This window comes from Ochotona curzoniae, unplaced genomic scaffold (assembly GCF_017591425.1).
Source record: "Ochotona curzoniae isolate NIBS_2020 unplaced genomic scaffold, NIBS_Ocur_1.0 scaffold_461, whole genome shotgun sequence".
Lineage (NCBI taxonomy): Eukaryota > Metazoa > Chordata > Mammalia > Lagomorpha > Ochotonidae > Ochotona > Ochotona curzoniae.
The window spans coordinates 10,974,023-10,996,109 of NW_024467120.1; the positions used below are offsets into that span (position 1 = coordinate 10,974,023).

The 22,087-nt window shown below is 42.6% G+C and overlaps 1 protein-coding gene across 10 annotated transcripts in view; it reads right to left on the minus strand.

Annotated features, from left to right (window-relative positions):
- LOC121147703 (cytidine monophosphate-N-acetylneuraminic acid hydroxylase-like) overlaps positions 1 to 22,087 on the minus strand; it is a 100,153-nt gene that overhangs the window by 55,991 nt on the left and 22,075 nt on the right. For 4 of the 10 annotated variants that reach the window (XM_040967605.1, XM_040967599.1, XM_040967603.1 and 1 more), the window contains exon 1: positions 3,744 to 3,825. The exons of 1 other annotated variant lie outside the window; for it this stretch is intronic. The gene's annotated coding sequence lies outside the window, so the exon portion shown is untranslated. Of the gene's footprint in view, positions 1 to 2,809; positions 2,935 to 3,743; positions 3,826 to 16,692; positions 16,843 to 20,568; positions 20,591 to 22,087 lie in introns of those variants that run through there. 5 more of the 10 variants (XM_040967604.1, XM_040967600.1, XM_040967601.1 and 2 more) reach the window with 4 other exon arrangements.

The following is a 22,087-nucleotide window of genomic DNA, read 5'->3' on the forward strand; positions in this document are numbered from 1 at the left end:
TATTTTTTATTATTTTTTTTAATTGGAAAGGCGGATATACAGAGAGGAGAGACAGAGAGGAAGATCTTCCGTCCGATGATTCACTCCCCAAGTGAGCACAACGGCCGATACTATGCTGGTCGGAAGCCAGGAGCCTCTTCTGGGTCTCCCACGCGGGTGCAGGGTCCCAAAGCTTTGGGCCGTCCTCGACTGCTTTCCCAGGCCACAGGCAGGGAGCTGGAAGGGAAGCGGGGCTGCCGGGATTAGAACCGGCGCCCATATGGCATCCCGGGCGTGCAAGGCGAGGACCTTTAACCACTTGCGCCACCGCGCCGGGCCCCCAAATGTGTTTTTAAAGACACTATTGCTCAATTTATTTCCTTTAGAATCAGGCAATAAAACTATAGTAGATTTAGTCTTGGTATAAGCAAATACTTTAACAAAAGTTAGAGTTTAATATACCTACTTTTCAACAATTCAATACATGTTCAAATACTTTAGTGTTCTCTCTTTTTTTTAAGATTTTTTTTTTTTAATGAAAAGTCAGATATACAGAAAGGAGGCGAGACAGAGAGAAAGATCCTCCATCCGATGATTCACTCCCCAAATGACCACAATGGCCGGTACTGTGCCAATCCAAAGCTGGGAGCCAGGAGCACTTCCGGGTCTCCCATGAGGATGCACAGTCCCAAGGCTTTGGGCCATCCTCGACTGCTTTCCTAGGCCACAAGTAGAAACTGGATGAGAAGTGGGGCCACCAGGATTAGAACCCGTGATTATATGGGATCCTGGCACATTCAAGGCAAGGGCTTTAGCCTCTAGACCACCGCCCCAGGGCCCTAGTGTTCTCTTTTAAGGTGTATTTGTTTTTTATTGGAAAGGCAGACATACAGAGAGAAGGAAAGACAGAAAAAAAAGATCTTCCATCTTCTGGTTCACTCCCCATGTGGCCACAATGAACAGAACTGAGCTGATCTGAAGCCAGGAGCCAGAAGCTAGGCATTTCTTCCAGTTCTCCCATATGAATGCAAGGTCCCAAATCTTTGGGCCATCCTCTACTGCTTTCCCAGGCTGCAAGCAGACAGCTAGGGAAGTAGAGCAGCTGGGATATGAACCAGATCCCAGTGGTTGCAGGGAAGAACTTTAACCACTGGGCTACCACTCTGGAACCTAGTGTCTTCTTAAAAAGAAACATTTTAAAATAATTATTAACTTTTATTTGGAAGGCAGATTTACAAAGAAAAGGACAAACGGAGAGATCTTCCATCTGTTGGTTTACTTTCCAAATGGCTGTAATGGGAGCTGGACTGATCTGAAATCAGGAACCAGGAGTTTCTTCTGGGTCTCCTACATAGGTGCAGTGGTCCCAGCACTTGGACCATCCTCTGTTGCCCCCCACCCCAGGTACATTAGCCGGGAGCTGGGTCATAAATGGAGCAGCTGGGTTTCAAACAGGCATCTACATAGGATACCAGTGCCGCAGGTTGAAGTTTAACTTACTATGCCATGGTGATGAGCTCCTAAAAATAACCATTAAAATACAGAAACATATCTATATCTTCAAAGGATTACCTACTTTTCTTGTTGTCTCACACTGGTTGGCTTGGTATAGCAGTGCAATGGATCATCTCAAGTTCTTTGATGTGTTTCAATCCTACAATTTGGGCTGTGATTTTGAATTTTTCTAAATTTTGTATTAAAATATTACTTTTTTTTTATTGGAAAGGTGGATATACAGAGAGGAGAGAGACAGAGAGGAAGATCTTCCATCCAATGATTCATTCCCCAAGTGAGCGCAACGGCCTATGCTATGCCGGTCCAAAGCCAGGAGCCTCTTCCGGGTCTCCCACGCAGGTGCAGGGCCCCAAAGCTTTGGGCCGTCCTCGACTGCTTTCCCAGGCCACAGGCAGGGAGCTGGAAGGGAAGCGGGGCTGCCGGGATTAGAACCAGCGCCCATATGGGATCCCAGGTGCACAAGGCGAGGACCTTAACCACTACGCCATTGCGCCGGGCCCTGTATTAAAATATTATTCTTGATTATTCATTTTGTTATTTCCCCTGAATCTTCCACAAAGGCAAGTCTCACTTGCATGCCTCCAGTTCTGGCTCTGTTGTTTTCTAAAGATGAGTTCTGTCTAAGCAGAAATTTGTTGAATTCATCTCCATAAAATCACATATATCTGTCCTGAATTATCTACCTGACAATTCTCCACCCTGCTTTTTTAGATTAATAAAAACCAGTATAAGGATATAATGGATGAATTTTTAAAATCCACTCCATTAGAGATCACAAAAAACCATTTATGTTATCCAACACAATATTGTTACTTTGCTCTCTCCAGCACTGGGAGCATAAAGTGTGATGATTTAGAAACCTATTCTGAAAACTCAAAATCTAGACTTCCAAAAGGAAAAAACTGAGTAGAATTCTTTGAGGTAAAACTATTGTTACTCTGCTGCCAGTACAGATCCAGAGGGCTGTTGCAGAGGACAAGGCAGGTTTTGAAGTTCTGTTTTCAGGGAGAGACAGGGATAGGAATGAGAGGCAAAGAACCCCAATAAATACTGCATTCTTAAGACTAGAATCCACTGGATGAAAAAGGATAGAGGAAAATTCTGTCCTAACATTTCAGTGTCCATGATGTCATCACTAGACTGAATTCGTTTCGTATTAAATGGGAAGATATTTTCTGTTCACAGCAATACACATTCCAGGAAGGCTGAGACCTGCTATCGCTGTCACATAGGAAGTGCTCAGTATACTTCAAGAAAATTAAAGAATGCCCTGGCAAGACTGAAATATGAACTCTGGGGCTCAAAGAAGGTTTACCTTCTGTTTCCTGGGATTTCCAGTGACAGATTCAATAGTCCAGAGGTGAGTGTTACAGCAAAGTTGGTTAAGCTGCCTCTTGTAAGGCGAATACTTTGTAGTAGAGCGCTAATTCAAGTCCTGACTATTCCACTTCCAATCCAAATTCCTACTAATAAACCTAGGAAGGCAACAGACAATGGTTTAAGAGCCTGGGCTCCTGCCACTACATGAAAGAGCAGGTTGGGACTCCTGGGTCCTGGCTTTGGAGTTTCTAAGCCCTGAATGTTGTAACAATTTAGGGGAGTATCTAGCTGATGAAATATTCCTCTCTCTTCTCTGTCTCTCCTTCACACTCTCTGCCTTTCTAATACATTTTTTTAAATTCATTTAAAAATTAGTAATTCAAACTTTCAATGTAGGAAATTAAAAAGAGAACAGCAAATCAAATACAAAATAGATATGTCAATTGAAGAAGCTCCCAACTGCCCAAACTAGAACACACTAGTAAACCAAAGTAGTACTGAATTAGAACCCAAAATACAAATATTTGTGTGACCATACTGATATAAGTGACTAAATAATAAATGAGTGGGGAAAGAAGTAAACTTCCCTTAGATAATAATTCCACATAATATGTGAGGACAATCAATTATTAAGGAAGTAGAACATAAATTTCCAACCTTTATGTGTGAACTCCACACAACAACTTCTTTCTAAAGAGTATGATATGAAAAACTGGGCAGGAAAGGGGACATGAAGATTCATGTCTATAATAGAGAATTGTGACAATCACTACTTAACATCAACATCAGCAGTGATAAAACATATGGTGTATAACCTTAATATGATGTGGTAGAAACAGTACTTTATCTCTGTAGACTTCATCCCACAAATCCACACACTATAATCATAAGAAAGACACAAGAGAAATTCCAACAGAGAGGTATCTTACAAAAACTTAGTCAGGATCTTTTAAAATCATCCAGGGTCATCAAAAACAAAAGTTTGAAGACCTGCACGAGAATAATGTGATCCTGAAACAGAGAAAGACATTAGATAAAATTGAGGAGGTTTGAGTAAGTACTCAGAGCGTCAAACAAACAAGCAAGCAAAAAGCTGAAGACTTAAACAGACTACTCGTATTTTAGTTCATACTAATATAAAGGATAACTTATATTCACCCAAAACACCATGAAAGAGTGAAAAACCGCAAAATCGAATATTTCCAACAGAGTATTACGCAGGACTTCTATGGAGAAGATTTGGAAATTTCTACAAATCAGTAATCATACTGGCAAACCAGGGTAGGGGGCGGGCCTGGTGGGGGTTATTGCGGGTCGCTCCAACTAGGCTGCAGCTCCCACTGGTTTAGGTGAGGGCCAAGTATGTGCTGTGCAGAACCAGGCTGGACTGCAACACCCATTGGTTCCAGTGGAAGTCGTGAGGGAAAACAGAACCAACCCAGCAATTGCAACCACCAGCTGAACTGGGCAATGGACTATGCCGGGCCCTGTACTTGCTAGCACATACAGGAATCTGGTCTGAGGACACCTCAGACAAAGTTTCTTTGGAGATCTCCCCAATCGAAATGCCGGACTCACAACCCAAACCAAGAAAAGAGAGAAGACAGACCAAGTCACCCAACCACCTCAGCTATATCTTGGCAGCGAAATACTGGGCAAACAGAGACTATGATGCATTAGGTCAATCAGTGGATTCTTCAAGGACCTCATGGTGCTTGGAATGGCAAGATTGGCAGCGATTCATAACTGTTGAAATATCAAAACCACTTCAGCAAGACTCTCAGAGCATACCCTACATCTGGGACCTGGGGAGGGTGGGAAATTGGGAGGGCCTTCTCCCTTAATACCCACCTTTTAACATGAAGGAAACAATATGGAAAAATAATAGTCTCACCCACGTTCCTGTAGCCTTTTTACACTAATTAACTATTATACAATAAAAAAAAAAAGAATTAATGCGAGAACAAAAAAAAATGAGTAATCAACAGATGGTCTATAAGAAAAACAGACAAATATTTGAATAAGTTCTTCACAAGAAGAGATATCTAGATGGTTAATAAACATATAAATAGAACTCAGCCTATGTTGTGATCGGGGAAATGAAAGTTATAACCACAATGAGAAACTCGACACACCCTAGTATAACTGAAATTAACACAACTGAAGATACTAAGTGTGTAGATGTGGGAGAACAATGGAAACTCTTCTATGTTACTAATGTGAATACAATGTGATTCAGTCACAGCGTAAAACAGCATAGAATTTTCTAGGAAGATTAAAAGTATGCATATATTGTTACCCAGAAACTTCACTCTTAAATAAATCTCAACTCTAGAGAAATCATGCAAATGTTCTCCAAGAGATCTTTGTAAGAATGTATGTCACATTATTATTTACATATAGCACCCTATTGAAATAACCCAACTATTTATCAATATAGTGGTAAATTTAATATGTATACATTATACAAAATTACACATTGGAATATTAGAATATCATGCCACAGAATACAACACAAAATGTAAATCAACCAGGTCTAACAATATGTATCAGCATTTAAAACAATGTTAGGTAAAAAGAACAAACCAGACACTGATATATATATAAATGTGATTTCATTCAAATAAAGTTCATTCAAAAAAAATTAATTTCATTCAAAAGAACTACATTGTTTGGAAATGTGAGAAAATTTTTACAACATATTAATAGAAAAATCAATAGTTTTAAATGACTAAACTTGAAAAGAAAAAATATCAGGGAATCGAGATGGCAGAATAGGGTGAAGACGTGTTTCAACAGACAGAGAAGCACAGCCAGGGTGAGCAGAGAGGGCACATTCTGGGAAATTGGAGAGGACAGACCAATGGCATAGAGGCACCTGGAGACTGATGGACACAGAAAAGCAACGAAAACAACAGTGTGGTATTGCAGTGACCAGACATCCAGCAGCATTCAGCCAGTGGCAATCTGAACTGCATCCATGGTCAGAACTCCACCACCAACAAGGCAGGAAGAGGAGTTCACTGGGAACTAAGCAGGTGTACCCACAGAAAGAACTGCCTGTCCTGCTGGTTTGTTTGATTTGACCAGGAGCAGACACAGAACAGCAGATCAAACAGGCAGTGTGAGAGCACGGTGAATTTCACAGCTCAAACTCCCAGTAGAGTTGAATTGGGCGTCATCTTCTGTAGGGAGGCAAAGACATGGGACAGGACTACACATACACTAAGCTGGGAGCAAACTCATTTCAGGCTCAGTGAATTCCAAAAATGTGGCATCCTACAGATTTCACACAAAATAGCTCCAGGCAGCCCCCAGACCTATTGGCCACCAGATCAAGAATTCCATCACTGGCACATCAGGTTCCATTTTGTACAGTGTGGCAAAGGCTTTGAGATTGCAGGGACAAGAGTGGGCTACACATGTGCTGAGCTGAAAGTAAATTCATTGAACCCAGTGTATTACATTGTTCCCACATCAAAAATAATACTGATTTTGGTATTCTGCGGGTAAAAATAGGTCCGACTAGTCCTCAGATCTAATGGCCAGCAGGTTCCAGCAAATTCAGCACTACCAGCACACCAGTTATTTAGGATACCTGGTGTCTCCCTAATCCTGGGAACTGCTTCAACCGGAAGTGAAAGACAGGTTGTACAGACAATGGTGCAGCCACAGATGGAATCACAAGGTGGAGAGTGGTAAGCCAGAAACTGGGGCTACGGAGACCATGGTGGAAACCTAACACAAGGCTGCAGACCTGAAACTCACTGGAGGGAGTGGCACAAGTGACTGCAAACAAAGAACCATGTACCAACCACAATAACTAAAATTGAACTGTAGACCTGTGGGTGACAGAGCTTAGAAATCTGCCCTAAGGAGAAGAATCTGCTAACCAGAAGCACAATGACCAAAAGCAAAAGAAGAGACAAAGGCACATTAATGTTACTGAAGACTCCCTTGGAAAGGAGGAGTACATGGAGGAAATGGGGAATACAGAATTTAAAACACTTATTATAAAGCTTACCAACAATGAGAAGCACATACAAGAATGCAAGGACTATGTCACACAGAAAATAGTACACTGAAACAAAATCAAGCTGAATTATTGGAAATGAAGGACACAACAGGAAATTAAAAATTCAGTGGAAAGTCTCCAAAATAGAATGAGTAAAGCAGAAGAAAGAATCTGATAATTGGAAGATATTTCTTGTCACAATGGGGAATCAATCAAAAAGCTGCAAGCAGATCTAGGTCAAGCTAAAAAAAAAAAAGTATTCAAGAATTAAAAGACACTATTAAAAGGCCAAATATAAGAGTTATGGGAGTCCCAGAAGGTGCAGAAAGAGAAGCTGGGTTTACAACTATATTTAATGAAATAGTAAAGGGGAATTTCCCTCCTATGGAGAAAGAATTGGGAAACAACATCCATGAGCAGCACAGAACTCTCAATAGGCTTGACCAAAAGAGATCTTCACCAAGACACATGATCATCAAGCTCTCTTCAATTGAACATACGGAAATGATCCTTAAGTGTGCATGTGAAAAAAATCAATTGACATATAAAGGAATGCCAACTAAACTCACAGGAGACCTCTCACAGGAAACTCTACAGGCAAGAAGAGAATGGAGTGACATATGCCAGATTCCAAAAGCAAAAAATTGTAGGCCCAGGATAATGTACCTAGCAAAGCTTTCCTTTGTCTTTCAAAGTGAAATAAAATTCTTCCACAGTAAAAATAAGTTAAAAGAATTTGCCTCTTCCAAACCTGCCCTACAAAGGATACTCAAAGATGTTCTCTGTCCTGTTGTTGATTTTGCTTTGTGGCTTTTCATTTAAGGGGATGTATAGTAACTGTGTAATGGAGACTGTCATATCCAGTGGCATGTTGTTTAACTTCATGGCATTGTAACTTTCTGTTTTTCTTCCTATTGTTGATTTTGTTGTTGCTTTTCATTTCGGGGTTTCATAGTGACTGTGTAGGTGAGACTGACATGTCCAGACACGAGGATATGGTGCAGTTTGTATCTCTACTTCCAGACCGAGAATGGACTCCCAATTAAACTGTTGGATATGTATTGTCAATTGGATGCTGGACTCTCTTCCACTCTCCGTGCCTGTAAGGAACTATGACTGTAAGGAACTATGCTGTTGTAGTGACAAGAGAGAACTCAGTGTGCACGGGGGATTTGGGGAGGCAGTAAGTGAAAACCCAGGGCCAATGGAATTGTATCATAAAATGGTAATAATTTTAAAAATGAAAAAAAGAAAAGAAAAAATACCTTAATCATTTAAGGCATTAAAATTATGTGTACAAAAGAAGAGTAAACGAAATCTAAGTTGGGAGAAAGAAAGCAAGAGTGTAGACATCATGAAGTAGAAAACAAAAATAGAAAAATTAGTATAGCCAAAATCAGTTCTTTTAAAAACTCAATGAAATTACCAAATATTTAGGCATAGATTTTTTTTAAAATTTTGTCACAAAAAATAAAAACAAAGGGGCAACATCAATGCACCAAATAGTAAGAAAATTATAAAGGAGTATTTTAAATGATATGTAAACAAATTAGGTAATTTGGGTAAACTAGATTAATTAATTCCCAGAAAAATATGAATTTCTAAAGCTGAGTCATGAAGAAATTGAAAACCGGAATAAACCTATGCTAGGTAAAGAACTTGAAATAGTAATTAAAATATGTTTATAAGAAAAAGATAGGGCCTGGCGGCTAAAGTCCTCGCCTTGAACGTGCTGGGATCCCATATGGGTGCCGGTTCTAATCCCGCCAGCTCCACTTCCCATCCAGCTCCCTGCTTGTGGGAAAGCTCCCTGCTTTCCTGGGAAAGCAGTCAAGGATGCCCCAATGCTTTGGGTTCCTGCACCCATGTGGGATACCTGGAAGAAGTTCCTGGCTCCTGGCTCAGGATTGGCACAGCACCGGCTGTTACTCTCACTTGGGGAGTGAATCATTGGATGGAAGATCTTCCTCTCTATCTCTCTTCCTCTCTATATCTGACTTTGTAATAAAAAATAAATAAATCTTTAAAAAAAGAAAGAAAAATACAGATCCAGATGGCTTACTGCTGAGTTCTAGCAAAGATTTCTAGATGAATAATATAGATTACATACAAATTTTCAAATTTATTCAAGAAATGCCAGCTTGCTTCAGCATCTGCAAATCAACAAATGTAATGTGCCATGTTAATAAAATAAGGGAAAACTAAAAGGCAGTCTCAAAAGACAGAATATCTGATACCGTTTCATGGTTTAAAAGCACTTTACACATCACTTCTCATCCCTTCAGTAAGATTAATATAAAAGCACTTTACAAACCAAGAACAGAAAGGAATTTCTTTAATCTGATTAAAGGAATTTCTAAAAAAAATCCATAGGTCATATTTCATCAAATGGCGAAAGAAACCAAGGAAAAAAGACAATGTCTACTTACATCCTTACATCCTTCCATTTTACTAGAGGTTTTATTCAGGAAAATTAGACCAAATAACTAAATTAAAGCACCCAAGGAAGAAAAGCACAGTAGGACCATTTAAAGCACGACCCTGTATATAGATAATCCTGAGACATTCCCTAAAAGATTTCCAGAGGTAATAGACACATTCAACAAAGTTACATGTATAAGATTTACAGAAGTCAATTGCATTTTTATATGCTAGTAAGGAATAATTCAAAAAAAGAGACTAAGAAAAAAATCCTTGCTCAGCTGTAGACAACTGCCTAGGCTGCATTGAACCTAGGCAAGTGTTACACTGCTGGGAAAAAAACAGTCATTAGCTGGCAGGCATTCTGCATCAGGCTAATGCCAAATCTGTGTCAACTATACCAGTATGCCAGCATATTTGTTTATTCTTTATTCTATTTTTTTTCTTTCTAATTGGCTCACCAGGACCCAGGCTGCTTGTGATCCAGGGTCTGGAGAAGTCACGCCAGGTGAGGGACCAGTAGAGTGGGTGTGGGGACTCACCAACATGTTTGGGTGGTGAGCAGGCCAGTGGGGGGTGAGGAAGAGGTAGGGCCCCAAATTGGCATGTCGGCATGGTGTCGTGGTGGACTGGGCCTAGGGACTCGTGAATGTGTTTGGGTCTCGGGCAGGTAGGCAAGGTCGTAGGCTGGCACGCATGCCAGGGGACTAGGTCTGGGAATCCATGCATGTGCTGAGGTCCTGGGTGGGCAGGCTCCAGCACAGCACACCACCAGAGGATCAGGCTGGGGAACCCATGTACTTGGAGGCACTAGGAGTATGGATTATTCAGGGAAGGGGATATGAGAAATGAGGGAGGGATGACCACTGAGCGAATACAGTGCAGGTAAGGAAAGACTTCTAGGGAACATCCTCCGACACGGTCACTGGACTTGTGCGTAAGCAAGAGAGCTAAAACTGAATAGTTTCAAAGAGAGAAATTGGAGGAACTTCTGGGTCATATCAATGCACCTGCCATGAGGGAGACCTGAGCTGGGCTAGTTAGCATCGACCACCACCAATCACCTCCCACTGGCACACACAAAAGCTAGGACTGAGGGATCTACCTGGCAGGATTCAACCACAGTACCCACCAGTGAGTGTCAGAACAGGGGATGAGTCACATTAGGTTGGGCCATGACACTAGCCAGCATGTAAGAGAAACAGGTCTGGTGGCAGATTCTGTGGAGTATATATTGGTTCACCCCTATTGAGACTGCAATAACTACTGGTTTGTTTGAGGGCTGGAGGTGGTGACAGGCCAAACTAAGCATGACATGAAACTCACCGACACTCATGAGTACTGCAGGGTTGGGACCATCCTGGCCTGGTCCAGGCTTCAATATCTATAGGCACATGCAAGATTGGGTGTGGTGCAGGCTTGGCTACAATATCCACCCACATACACAATGGCCAACCCTGGGGAATGGGCTAGACCAATTAAGAGCCCAGTACCATTAAATGGGACCTCATCAAACTAAGAAGTTTCTGCACAGCAAGGGAAACAATCAACAAAGTGAAAAAGCAACCCACAGAGTGGGAGAAGATCTTTGCACACTATATAGGCGATAGGGGGCTAATTTCCAGGATATACAAAGAACTTCAAAACAACCAAAAAACCAAAACAAACAAGCCACTCAAGAAATGGGCATGGGAAATGGGCAAACATTTCACAAAGGAACAAGTCCAAACAGCAAACAAACATATGAAAAAATGTTCCAGCTCCCTGGCAATAAGGGAAATCCAAATTAAAACATCGATGAGGTACCACCTAACACCAGTTAGATTGGCCCACATAAACAAGAATACCAATGACGCTTGCTGGCGAGGATGCGGGGAAAAGGGAACCCTACTCCACTGCTGGTGGAGCTGCAAATTGGTACAGCCTTTATGGAAATCAGTCTGGAGAACACTCAAACAACTGAAAATCAGCATACCATATGACCCAGCAATTGCACTCCTAGGAATATATCCAAAACACCTGTTTTACAACAAACCAACATGCATCCCTATGTTCATAGCAGCACAATCAGTAATTGCAAAAACATGGAAGCAACCGAAATGCCCATCAGCAGAAGACTGGATAAGAAAGCTTTGGTTCATCTACTCCATGGAATACTACTCAGCTATTAAAAAAAATAAAATGCAGTTCTTTGTGGCTAAATGGGCCCAACTGGAAACTATAATGCTAAGGGAAATGAGCGAATCCCAAAAGATTAGATACCACATGTTTGCCTTGATTTAACTTGTAATTTTTGTTTGGTTGTTGGTTATTTTTTGAATCTGTCATTGATACTGTCTCAACCCAGATGTTTCGAAGAATGGAACTTGCATTATTTTTAACATATTGTTTACCCAATACTATGTCAATTAATTCCATAATGTTGTATATTGATACTGAGGTTTTGTTGGGGCTTTTAACTGACCGGATCTTTATTCGGTTAGCCCTATCTTCAGACTAGAGAAGGTCTCCCCAAGAGGCCACTGAACTTATCTGGACAATAAGACGCTGGACTTTATGCTAGATATGTGTTTGCAAGGAACGAATCTCAACTGAACTTGAACTGTGGTTATGCATCAAGGTGGAGGAATCCACCATGGGGGGAGGGGTATGGGAGGGGTGGGGGGAATCCCCAGTGCCTATAAAACTGTATCACATAATACAATGTTAACAACAATAAAAAAAAAAAAAAAGAGCCCAGTACCCAAAGCATGAGTGAGATCTGGGAGTTGGCCTGGTGGGAGAACTTACGGAATTCCCCTGGTGGGCCATAGTTCCCACTGTGAGCACATTAGTCAGGGCTGGGTGTTGGTGAGGTTGATCAGGGCTGCTCCAATTGTCAGATGTGAGGGTTGGGTCAAACCATAACACTCTGGCATGCACAAGTGCCAGGACAGGGTAAAGGCCATGTCAGGCTAGGCTATCACACCTACCGCTTTGCATGAAAGCTAGGAATGAGGGCAGGCTGGGCAGAACTAAACTGCAGCACCCACCAGTGAGTTGAGACTAGGGGCAGGTTGGGCTAGGCCAGGTTTCAATATTCAAAGACAGGGGTTGGGGTATGCCAGGCTGGGTAGGAGCAACCACTGGTATGCCCAAGATCTGTGGCTGGATGAGGACTTGGTAGGAAAGCTGAGAGGATGTCCTAGTGGGGCTGTGGTTCCCACTAATGAGCACAAGAGCCAAAATGGGGGCAACGATCTGGGCTGGACATGCTGCAACACTCCTCAGCATGGGTGTGGACATGAGCACTCCCTGGTGCTCACGAGAGGCAGAGTGGTTGTAGGACAAGCTGGGCTAGATTCTGCACCCACAAACAATGCAAGGGCTGGGTCTAGGTTGAACCAGGAGGGACTAGTCTGTAACACCCACTAGTAAGAGCCAGAATGTGTATGGGTCAGTTGGGCAAGTCGTTGCACCTGCAGGGACAGAAGTGGGTCAAGTCAGGCTGGGCCAAGAACCCCAAGGGTGTGTGAGCTCTGCCACTGAAAGGTGACCTGATAGAGGAATTTGGGGAACTCCTGTGTCAGGATGCTGTCCCTGCAGGTGAACTCAAGAATCAAGACTACTGGACCCGCTGACATACATGTGGGTCCAGTGTGGGGGTGAGCTAGGATGGGACATTTCCTAGCACCCACTGGCAGATGTGAGAACCAGGACAGGGTGCAGGAGAGACCAGGTTGGGCCACAACACCAGCCAGTTTACATTAGGGCCAGGACTGGGGGTTGGGCTAGGTGGCAGCATGCACCAGCATGAGCTGGAACTGGGGGCAGGCCCAGTCAGGCTAGGCTGTAGCCAGTAAATGCTAAGGTAAGGTGGGCCATGCCAGACTGAGTCACAGCACCCACCAGCACATATAAGACCACCGGAGTGGGGGACAAGCTTGGTAGGGGGCCTGCAGGATCTCCGCTACTGGGTTATTGCTCCCACTAGTAAGTGTGAGAGCTGGGCTTGGGGTGGACCAGGCTGGGCAGAGCTACAAAATCCACTAGCATGTGAGCTAGGCTGGGGGAGAGTCAGTCTGGGCTAAGCAACTATATCCACTGGTGCATGCATGAGCCAGAGTAAGTGCAGCTCAGTCGGGCTTTGCTGCAGCATCAGCTGGCAAATGCAAGTCCTGTCAGGCTAGATCACCGAACCCCTGGAAAGTACTACATCTAGGGGCTGAGAATAGGCCTTGCAGGGAAATTGTGGGCATCCCTGTGATGGGTTACAGCTCCCACTAGTGAGCAGGAGAACTAGGGTTGGGAGCTGGCCTAGAGAGACAGGCAGTAATACCCATTGACATAAGTAAGGGCTGGATAGCAGGGCAAAACAAATTGGACAAGTAGAGACTCTAAAGTGCACTATGTCAGCCAACAGACCCTGAAAGAAGTTTCTCAACCTTGGAGCAAGGAAATCAACAGCATCTCAGAACTATTGAAACCACATAAGCAGTATCCTTGGCATATGGTCCATATCAGGGACCCTGGGATGACATCAGGTGGCCTTCCTCCATACCTGGGCATTGATGTGGTTATGCTGGTGAGTGCAGCTCTCTCCCCTTTTGTCTCCCCCTCTCCCAGATACAGAAAAAACTTGGAAACAATTGTCTCATCCGCTTTCCCCATTCCTTGACCCTTCCCACCTTAATCAACAGTCCACATGGGCATGCATCCTTCTCAACTATATAAACATCATCAAAAATAAAATAATTCTATTATCTTAAAAAAAAAGAAGTGGAAATGCTAGGTGGAAGACACTGAACGCATACACTGTAAGGGGTATTGTTCAATGACTCCTCTCTTATGCCACTGTGAGAAATACTCACTGCTTCTTTTACCTCTTTATCTGGTCATATCTTTAGCTTGCTTCTGCCTTTGCCCAAAGTGAGATTTTAACACTTTTTTGAAACTGATGTTGTGGCACAGATTGGTTAGGCCACCAATGCAAAAGCTGGCACCCTATGTTGAAGTTTGAGTGCCAGCTGTACCACTTCCAATTCATCTTCCTACTGATGCACCTGGGAGGCAGTGGGTGATAATGACTCCGGTACACAGGTCCTTGTTATCCATATGGGAGACCCAGATGGATTTCTTAACTCCAGGCTTCCATCTGACCCAGCTCTGGCTGTTGTGACCATCTGGAGAGTGAATCGGCAGATGGAGGAGAACTCTTCTCCCTTGTCTACCATCCTGTCTTTGTCAATCTGCTTTTGAAATAAGTAAACTTTTATTTAAAACTTTTTTCAAGTTAGTAGGATTCTATTTTATGATGCTAAATCCTTTGTCTTATATATACTGCAGGTTTTTTCTCTATTTATCATTTATCTTTTAAACTTTGCCCTTCATTGTAGAGGATCTTTTACTATGTAGCCAAGTCTAACTTTTATGTTTTGGAAAGGACTCTGTTACCCTGAGCATATTTTTTAAAGTTCTCTTCTATTTATTTCAGTGCTTTGATGTTCTTGGCAACCTTGTTTTTTCTTTGGGATATTTACATCTTAATTCCTCTTGCTTTATGTTTTGGTTTTATTAGCCAAGAATTTACTAGCAAATGAAACTGCGAAAGCTAGTGAAAACAAAAGATCAAATCTGATTTCTAACTTCGAAAGGAATATCTCCAGCAGTTCTCTCCTTTAAACAGGAGTTTAACTATTTCTTTCATTTTTTTGAGATTTTTAATTTACATTTTAGAGGCAGATTTTACAGAGAAAGGAGTTGAGACAGAGAGAGGGAGAGATCTTCCATCTGTTGGCTCATTCTCTGGGTGGCTACAATGGCCAGAGCTTGAGCTGATCCAAATCCAGGAGACCCCCTTGGTTCTCCTACGTAGGTACAGGGTGCCAAGGCCTTGGACCATGATTCACTGTTCTCCCCTGTCACAAGCCTGGATGGAAAGTGCAGCAGCAGGACATGAACTTGTGCCCATATAGGATGCTGGTGCCACAGAGCAGAGGATTAAACACTGTGCCACTCTTCTTGCCCCTATACATACTTTTTTTTTTAAGATTTTTCTTCTGTTTCTTAGAGTTTAGATACCAGGGTTATGTTTATTTGAAGCTGAGAAACTTGAGAATCTTGACTTTTATTTACAAAAGAGAAATCATTTGCTTTTTTAAAAGTAAATGCTGCTAAAACCTTTTCTGTAGAATCGTCTGCATTTGTACTGTTTGGGGGAGATTTTTCTTATTGCTTTTACTATTTCTGTAATTTACTTTATGGTTGCTGGATTTCTTCTCCCAGATTTTTTTATTGCTTCTTGCTTTAGTACTAGTAATTCTCATAAATGCTTATTATATCTTACGTTTAAATACACCAGCATTAACTTGTCATAAGGCTCTTACAGAAAAAAGAAATCCATTCTGAAAGTCATCAAAATGAATAAGCACTATGGAATAGATTTAACAAAATTGCATGATTTGCTTGGTGAAAATTACTAGGCATTGTTCAAAGAAATCAAAGATCAAAAGAAAGGGAAAGCCATCTGTACAAAAGGTTAATCTTGCCACTGCTTGTTCACAAGAAAGCACATTCTCTGTATTTGGGGTGACCTCTAGATTAGGCCTCCTTCCCTACCAGTAGAACCTGATGGGCAGGGCTAAGCTAAACGTAATAGAGCTGTGGCTTATAGTACAATGGGAACACGCCTGGCTATTTTGACAATGTACCAATCACGCTTGCTGGCTCATGTACTAAGCCAGGACTTGATCCAGTGTTCTCTCACAGGGTGATAGTGTCAGTAGCCATGGCTCAACAATGCTGGTCCTCCCATCAACTCCATAAAGACCCCCTCTAGGGTATTACATGAACTTTTAAAATTTTCAAATCTCTTAAAAGAATGTCTCAGCCTGACACACCCTCCAGCTGTTTGCTCTCCTGTACTTCCAAGGCCAAGCAGAGATTGCTTTCCCCCGACCTATCAGCTTACTAACTTTCTGGTCATCCTCTGTTTCCTTTGTAAACATGTTTTTCTTCCTCCTGGTCATTAAATGCTATAGTTACTCTGGTCCACAACTAGTCCTACCCCTTTTCATTAAGTGGTTTTCTTCACGGCGACTAATTCATTCCCTTGGTTTCCATTATCTCTTATACACAAATGACTCTCAAATGTATAAGAGGTTGCTGTAACTCTCAGCAGTCTGTCTCTTGCTGGAAAATAGAACAGTTCCAATTGACACCTTGTACCTTGGAACATAAAAGAACATGTCAACCTCCAGCCCATGTCTGTTCCAGCAGGTCATCCCATCCACTCATTGTGTGGGCTAAGGTAGCCACCACCTTAACTGAGAAGGTGGAAATAACTACTCTTGAGTTCCAGCCACCTTCAGGCCCTGGAAGGCATTCTACCAATGACAAATAACGTGTCCTAATGCATCCCTCAAATTTCTATAGGGACATGACCAATCGGGGCGTCCCCTTACTTGGGTAGGCTTCCTTGGTCCTTCTGCTTGTAGTGTTACTCCCTGTGTTAAGGTAAGCGACTCCAAAATCAGATCCTTTGCCACTGGCTGTTATGAAGCCAGCAACATAGCCAAAGATGAGCAACAGCTTTACATGCTTTATTCATTGGCCTAAAAATAGAGAAGCAGCAGCATCCAGCTGAGGGTTAAGGAGTTATGGCTGTCAGGCAACAGGAATTTGAGCATGACGGCGTGTTAATAGATAAGAACAATCACAGTTTCCTGGTTCATGGGGTAATATAATTCCCAATCAAGAACAACCTTCCTTTTTATGGTCACTCCTACTATTTGCCAGGTCCATTGTCAACAGTCACAGGAGTAATTTTTAGCAAGGGAATGAATCTGTAATGAGGTTTGAGGCATGTTTATTTAAGCACAAGTTTCAGCCTTTATAGATCTCGCCGATTCATATCTGGGGTGATTCTTGTCCTTAAGTCCTCCTGTTCTCAGGGGAAAATAATGTTAGGGTGGGAGTAGAAACCTACCCAGGTTTGCACAAGCCTTGTTCTGTAGCAACTATTCATGAGACAGGCTTCACTGTTACTTAATTCCTCAGCATATAGTCCAGCCCCAGTGAGCACATTTGGTTTTGCTCTATTTATCCAGGGTTGAGTCATCCTTACACACAGAAAGATGTTCATCTGCCTTGAACTTTCCCTCCACATTCCCGATTTTGGTGACAGGTGAGAGTTACTTATAGCATTCAGTAAAATCCAGCTTCTAATGGTTCCAGTGTTAGTCCTGGGAGAAACAGACTCCCTGCTGGTGAGAATACACTTGAGTTTGACAGGTAGTAATGTGGCATAACTAGGTAGCTACTTTAGGTCTGCTTGAGCTGAAAGTCACTGCAAGGCACCACGTATAATTCTGTCCTCTTACTTGTCGATTAAAATGCTCCATTTCCCAGGATGCACCTGCTTTATATCGGACCTAAAGGGGAATGCCATGAAAATGTGGGAATCAAGCTCCATGTGGAACTTGTGGAGATACTGTATAATTCCCAGGTGACTTCACATCTGCAGAGGTTCCACCACCTCCCACATGAAACAGAGCGGCTGTGAGGAGCTCTCTTTTGCTGGGACCCAGGGCTGGAGGTGCTATACTGGTGCCATTTCTCTCTCCTCTCCCCAACACCCCCTTCCTTTGGACAATCCTCTATCCTGAAAATGGGTATTTCTTTATGAGGGGCAACCCACACCCATGTGTGCATGTGCATTCATTTTCTTACTTTCTCATGAATTATATCATTTCGTTCACCTCACATGTGTCTACACTTAGGATGTTTGTCTTTACATGAGCCAAAAACATACAAATTACTACACCTTTGACCACTTCAGTAGCAAGCTCATTTATGAACCATATAAGTTCCCTACTCCAAGGTCTTTCGGTAGCCATACCTGTCAGGGTACTCACAGGACTTTGCCAAATGATCTATGTAAATGTTTCTCAAAGTGCTACCTAACAGAGAATTTCAGCACATCACTTTCTAGCTTCTATTTTACAGCCTGTAGATGGGTGGACAAGTGGACTGCATCTGCTTGTTTTTCAGAGAGATTCATTCTCCTCCCTGGCAACTCTCAAGAACACAAGTTTTCTGCCCTTATCAGTCAAAATAAGCACAACTGTCAATTTAAGATTCAGGTCAGGCTTGTTGACGAGGGCTGGAGTGATCCCCTGGAGCTAAGACTCAATTCAAACATCTCTCTCAGGTCAGCCCATCATGAGGGGCTGGAAATAGCCCTGAAATGACCAAGTGACATCCTGGTGCTTACTGAAGGTCTTTAAGTTGGACCCAGATCCAGCTGGAAGAGTGGCAGACTGGGAAACATACTCCCTGCAGGGAGCAGCGCTAATAAAACTGGGCATTGTTTAGGGTGAAGCCTCGGGCTCCATGCCCCAATGACTTCTTACTTTACCTTAGACCTAAGCACTCACTACCTGCTATTTTGAAGTCCTCATCCACTGTAACATGGGCAATTCCACCCTTCCTACTTCTCATCATAGCTCTGGAAATGTTCTTGCCAACTGTTTTCTTTTCATGAGTATCAACCTGTCCAACAAGACTGGGTGGAAGTCTTGAAACAATTGCAAAAATCAGGAAATGGAAACACGCTGATGTTTTTCAAAGGCTCCTCAACTGGATACCTGCACCCAACAACCTGTTAGGGTGTCAACTTGGAAACTACGCCCTGTTCTTTCTGTCAGATCAACTTGTGGGTGAGAGCAGCTGTAATCTGGACTGAGACCATGGGCCTCCACGCCCCAAGGACTCTTTAACCTAGACTCAGACAAGGTCTTCACTTTTCAGCTTGCCACACTACACCATGGCCTCCAGATGCTCTCCTTATCTCACCATTTGTCCTCATTTCTTTTTTTTTTTTAAAGATTTTTATTTTTTTTTTTTTATTGCAAAGGCGGATATACAGAGAGGAAGATCTTCCGTCTGATGATTCACTCCCCAAGTGAGCGCAATGGCCGATGCTATGCCGATCTGAAGCCAGGAGCCTCTTCCGGGTCTCCCACGCGGGTGCAGGGTCCCAAAGCTTTGGGCCGTCCTCGACTGCTTTCCCAGGCCACAGGCAGGGAGCTGGAAGGGAAGCGGGGCTGCCGGGATTAGAACCGGCACCCATATGGGTTCCCAGGCGTGCAAGGTGAGGACCTTAACCACTTGCGCCACCGCGCCCCCGGTCCCTGTCCTCATTTCTTACAAACTCAAAACTGTTCGTCCCATTAGTTGCTATTTCCTTGAACATATGGCTAGTTTGGGGGTCGAAATTTGGATATCCCTTTTGCAAAGGCAGACGTTCCTTCCAGACACTTCAGTAAGTATAGCTCTCTTCTCATAACCTGGACTTGGGAAGGCAGGTCCTCTGACATGACCTCTGGTGTACTCTTCCTTTCTCCTCAGGTGTTTCCCAGCTCACTGGGGAGAATTTTTATTCCCCCACCATGTTCCTTTATCTCTTTGCCTGCCCAGTCACCAATCCAAGCAGTGGCCAGGACTAGTGCCCTCCCTCCAAACTAGCTCTAAACATCTTTATTTAGGCTTTTGTTATGAAAGCTTGTTATCAGTTAGACCCTTAGGATATGACTCAAGGTTAAGAGGCGGAGTAACTTTCTCTTTGGGTAAGGGAGTCAGAACGAGAGTATCTATTTGACCAGGTTGAGTTCCAGTTCTCACACACCACCAGTAAAGATAACTTGTCAGGCCTTGCATGTGTTAGTATCACAAGTCACGTCACAGATAATGATAATATGTGCTACTCCCACCTGCAACCTCTTCCCTTCCCCTTCCTGTGGGATTCAGTGTATATCTGAATGACATAGGCACTGATAAAGTTCAAAATATGTCTCCAATTCAGGAAAGAGAAAAATTTATGGATGTTTCTGTTTTTATCCTTTTGTTTCACATGGGAAATAAGCCATCTACTGCAAACGTTCTCACAAGGTATATCCACAGACACTGGGATCCCTTTGATCCTAGAGCTTAAAGAAAAAAAAATGCCTGTTATATATATAAAAATGTTTTTCACACCACTTCCTGGCATGGGTACAAGCTAAAAGATAGAAAAATTTGGCCTTAGTGAACATAAATCCCTTATGTCTAGTCTTTCTATCATGAGAATAGGCTAGACAAGGTAACATTTCCATCTCTGATGGTTTTCGTCCTTGCCTCTGATTGCTTGTGCCAGCCTCCTGATTGCTATTCTAGGTGTCTGAATGGTTTATCTATTATTCTGCTTTGCCTTTGAATTGTTAGATCTAGGTAGCCTCTTCCAAGTATAAAAGGCCCAGTACTGGCAAATCTAGTAGAAAACTCTTCCCTTAGAGTTTTACCTCCAAAATGCTGTAGCTGGAGGTCTCTCACTTAAGTCTTCTTTTCCTTAATGTCCTTGCCTACATGGAAGTTATTTAACATGAGACAAATAACCAAGATCACCTTCAGCATCCTGTAACGTCTGCTTTGAAGTCTTCTCTCACACCAAGTCTAGAACCTGAAATAAACCTAGGTGGGAGACAAGTGTATGCCACAATACCATGAAGTGTGTCCAAATGCACCAACATTTCTATGAAACTTAATCCCATCAACCCTTACATTCCTGACTATAGCCTCTATTAGGACCTCATTAACAGAATTTTACAATATTGGATAAGGGAGAATTCTCAAGTAAGACAAAGTAGCTATGCCCACAAATCATTTAGGTAAAGGAGATAAAACTTCTTTATGTAAAACCTGTGTAAACATTCCAACTTTAATAGCCCCCCAATAAGCCTTTCCTTTTGCGCGCGTGTGTGTCTGAAGTTAGCTTCTCTACTCCTCCACTGTGCAGAGCCAAGAAACCCTGGTCCTTTGATGGATTTTTATCTGGGTCAGTCTGCCTATTATCCTACATAAATTCTGATTGGATGTCTCATTATAATCTCTGATTTCTAAATTTTTACAATTTCCCCAAATTGGAGTACATGCAGAAAACTTGTTTGAAACATTTTAATATTAGTGAACCCAAAAAGCATTCTTTTTTTAAAAAAGATTTTGTTGTTGTTGTTGTTTGAAAGGCATATTTACAGAGAGAAGGCAAGGCAGAAAGATCTTTCATCTGCTTGTTCACTCCTCAAGTGACACAATGGCTACAGCTGAGCTGATCCTAAGTCAGAAGCCAGGAGCCTCTTCTGGGTCTCGCACAGGGGTGCAAGGTCCCAAGGCCCTGGGCTGTCCTCTACTGCTTTCCCAGGCCACAAACAGAGAGCTGGAAGGAAAGTGGAGCAGCCAGGATATGAATTGGTACTCCATATGGGATCACAAGGCATGTAAGGCAAAGACTGTAACTAGTAGACTACCATGCCGAACTCCTAAAGGTATTCTTTTGGTCCATTCCACTTTCAATCTGCTGTTTTAATCTGCTGTATTTCAGTCCCATCAATTTCCATGTACCTTTCTGACCAACTATTTCTAATATACCAGAATGAGCCCCTGACTCTCCCTTTTCTTTTTCTCCTGGTTTCATATAATCAATGTTTTCCTAATTCATCATATTGCATAGGAACTGTTAAAACTTTCCATTTCCTGGAATGACTATTCTCTGTACCATTCCCCATCTTCTTATTTATTGGCATAGTATTTTACCTGTGGAACTCACAGAGTCAGGGAGCTGAGGATGGGCAACATTGACAAGGCTTCTCTGTAGCTCCAATCCCAAGCAGAAAATACTCCGCTAATCACAGCAGTCAGCAATGGGCATGTTGCATGGTGTGTGCCCCAGTCACCAGTTAAGCTAATCCCACAGGGCTTGCCTCTCAGCTACTTCCTCTGGGTTGCTCCACTTGGCAGTTACAGGGAGAGTAAGGCCATTCTTGT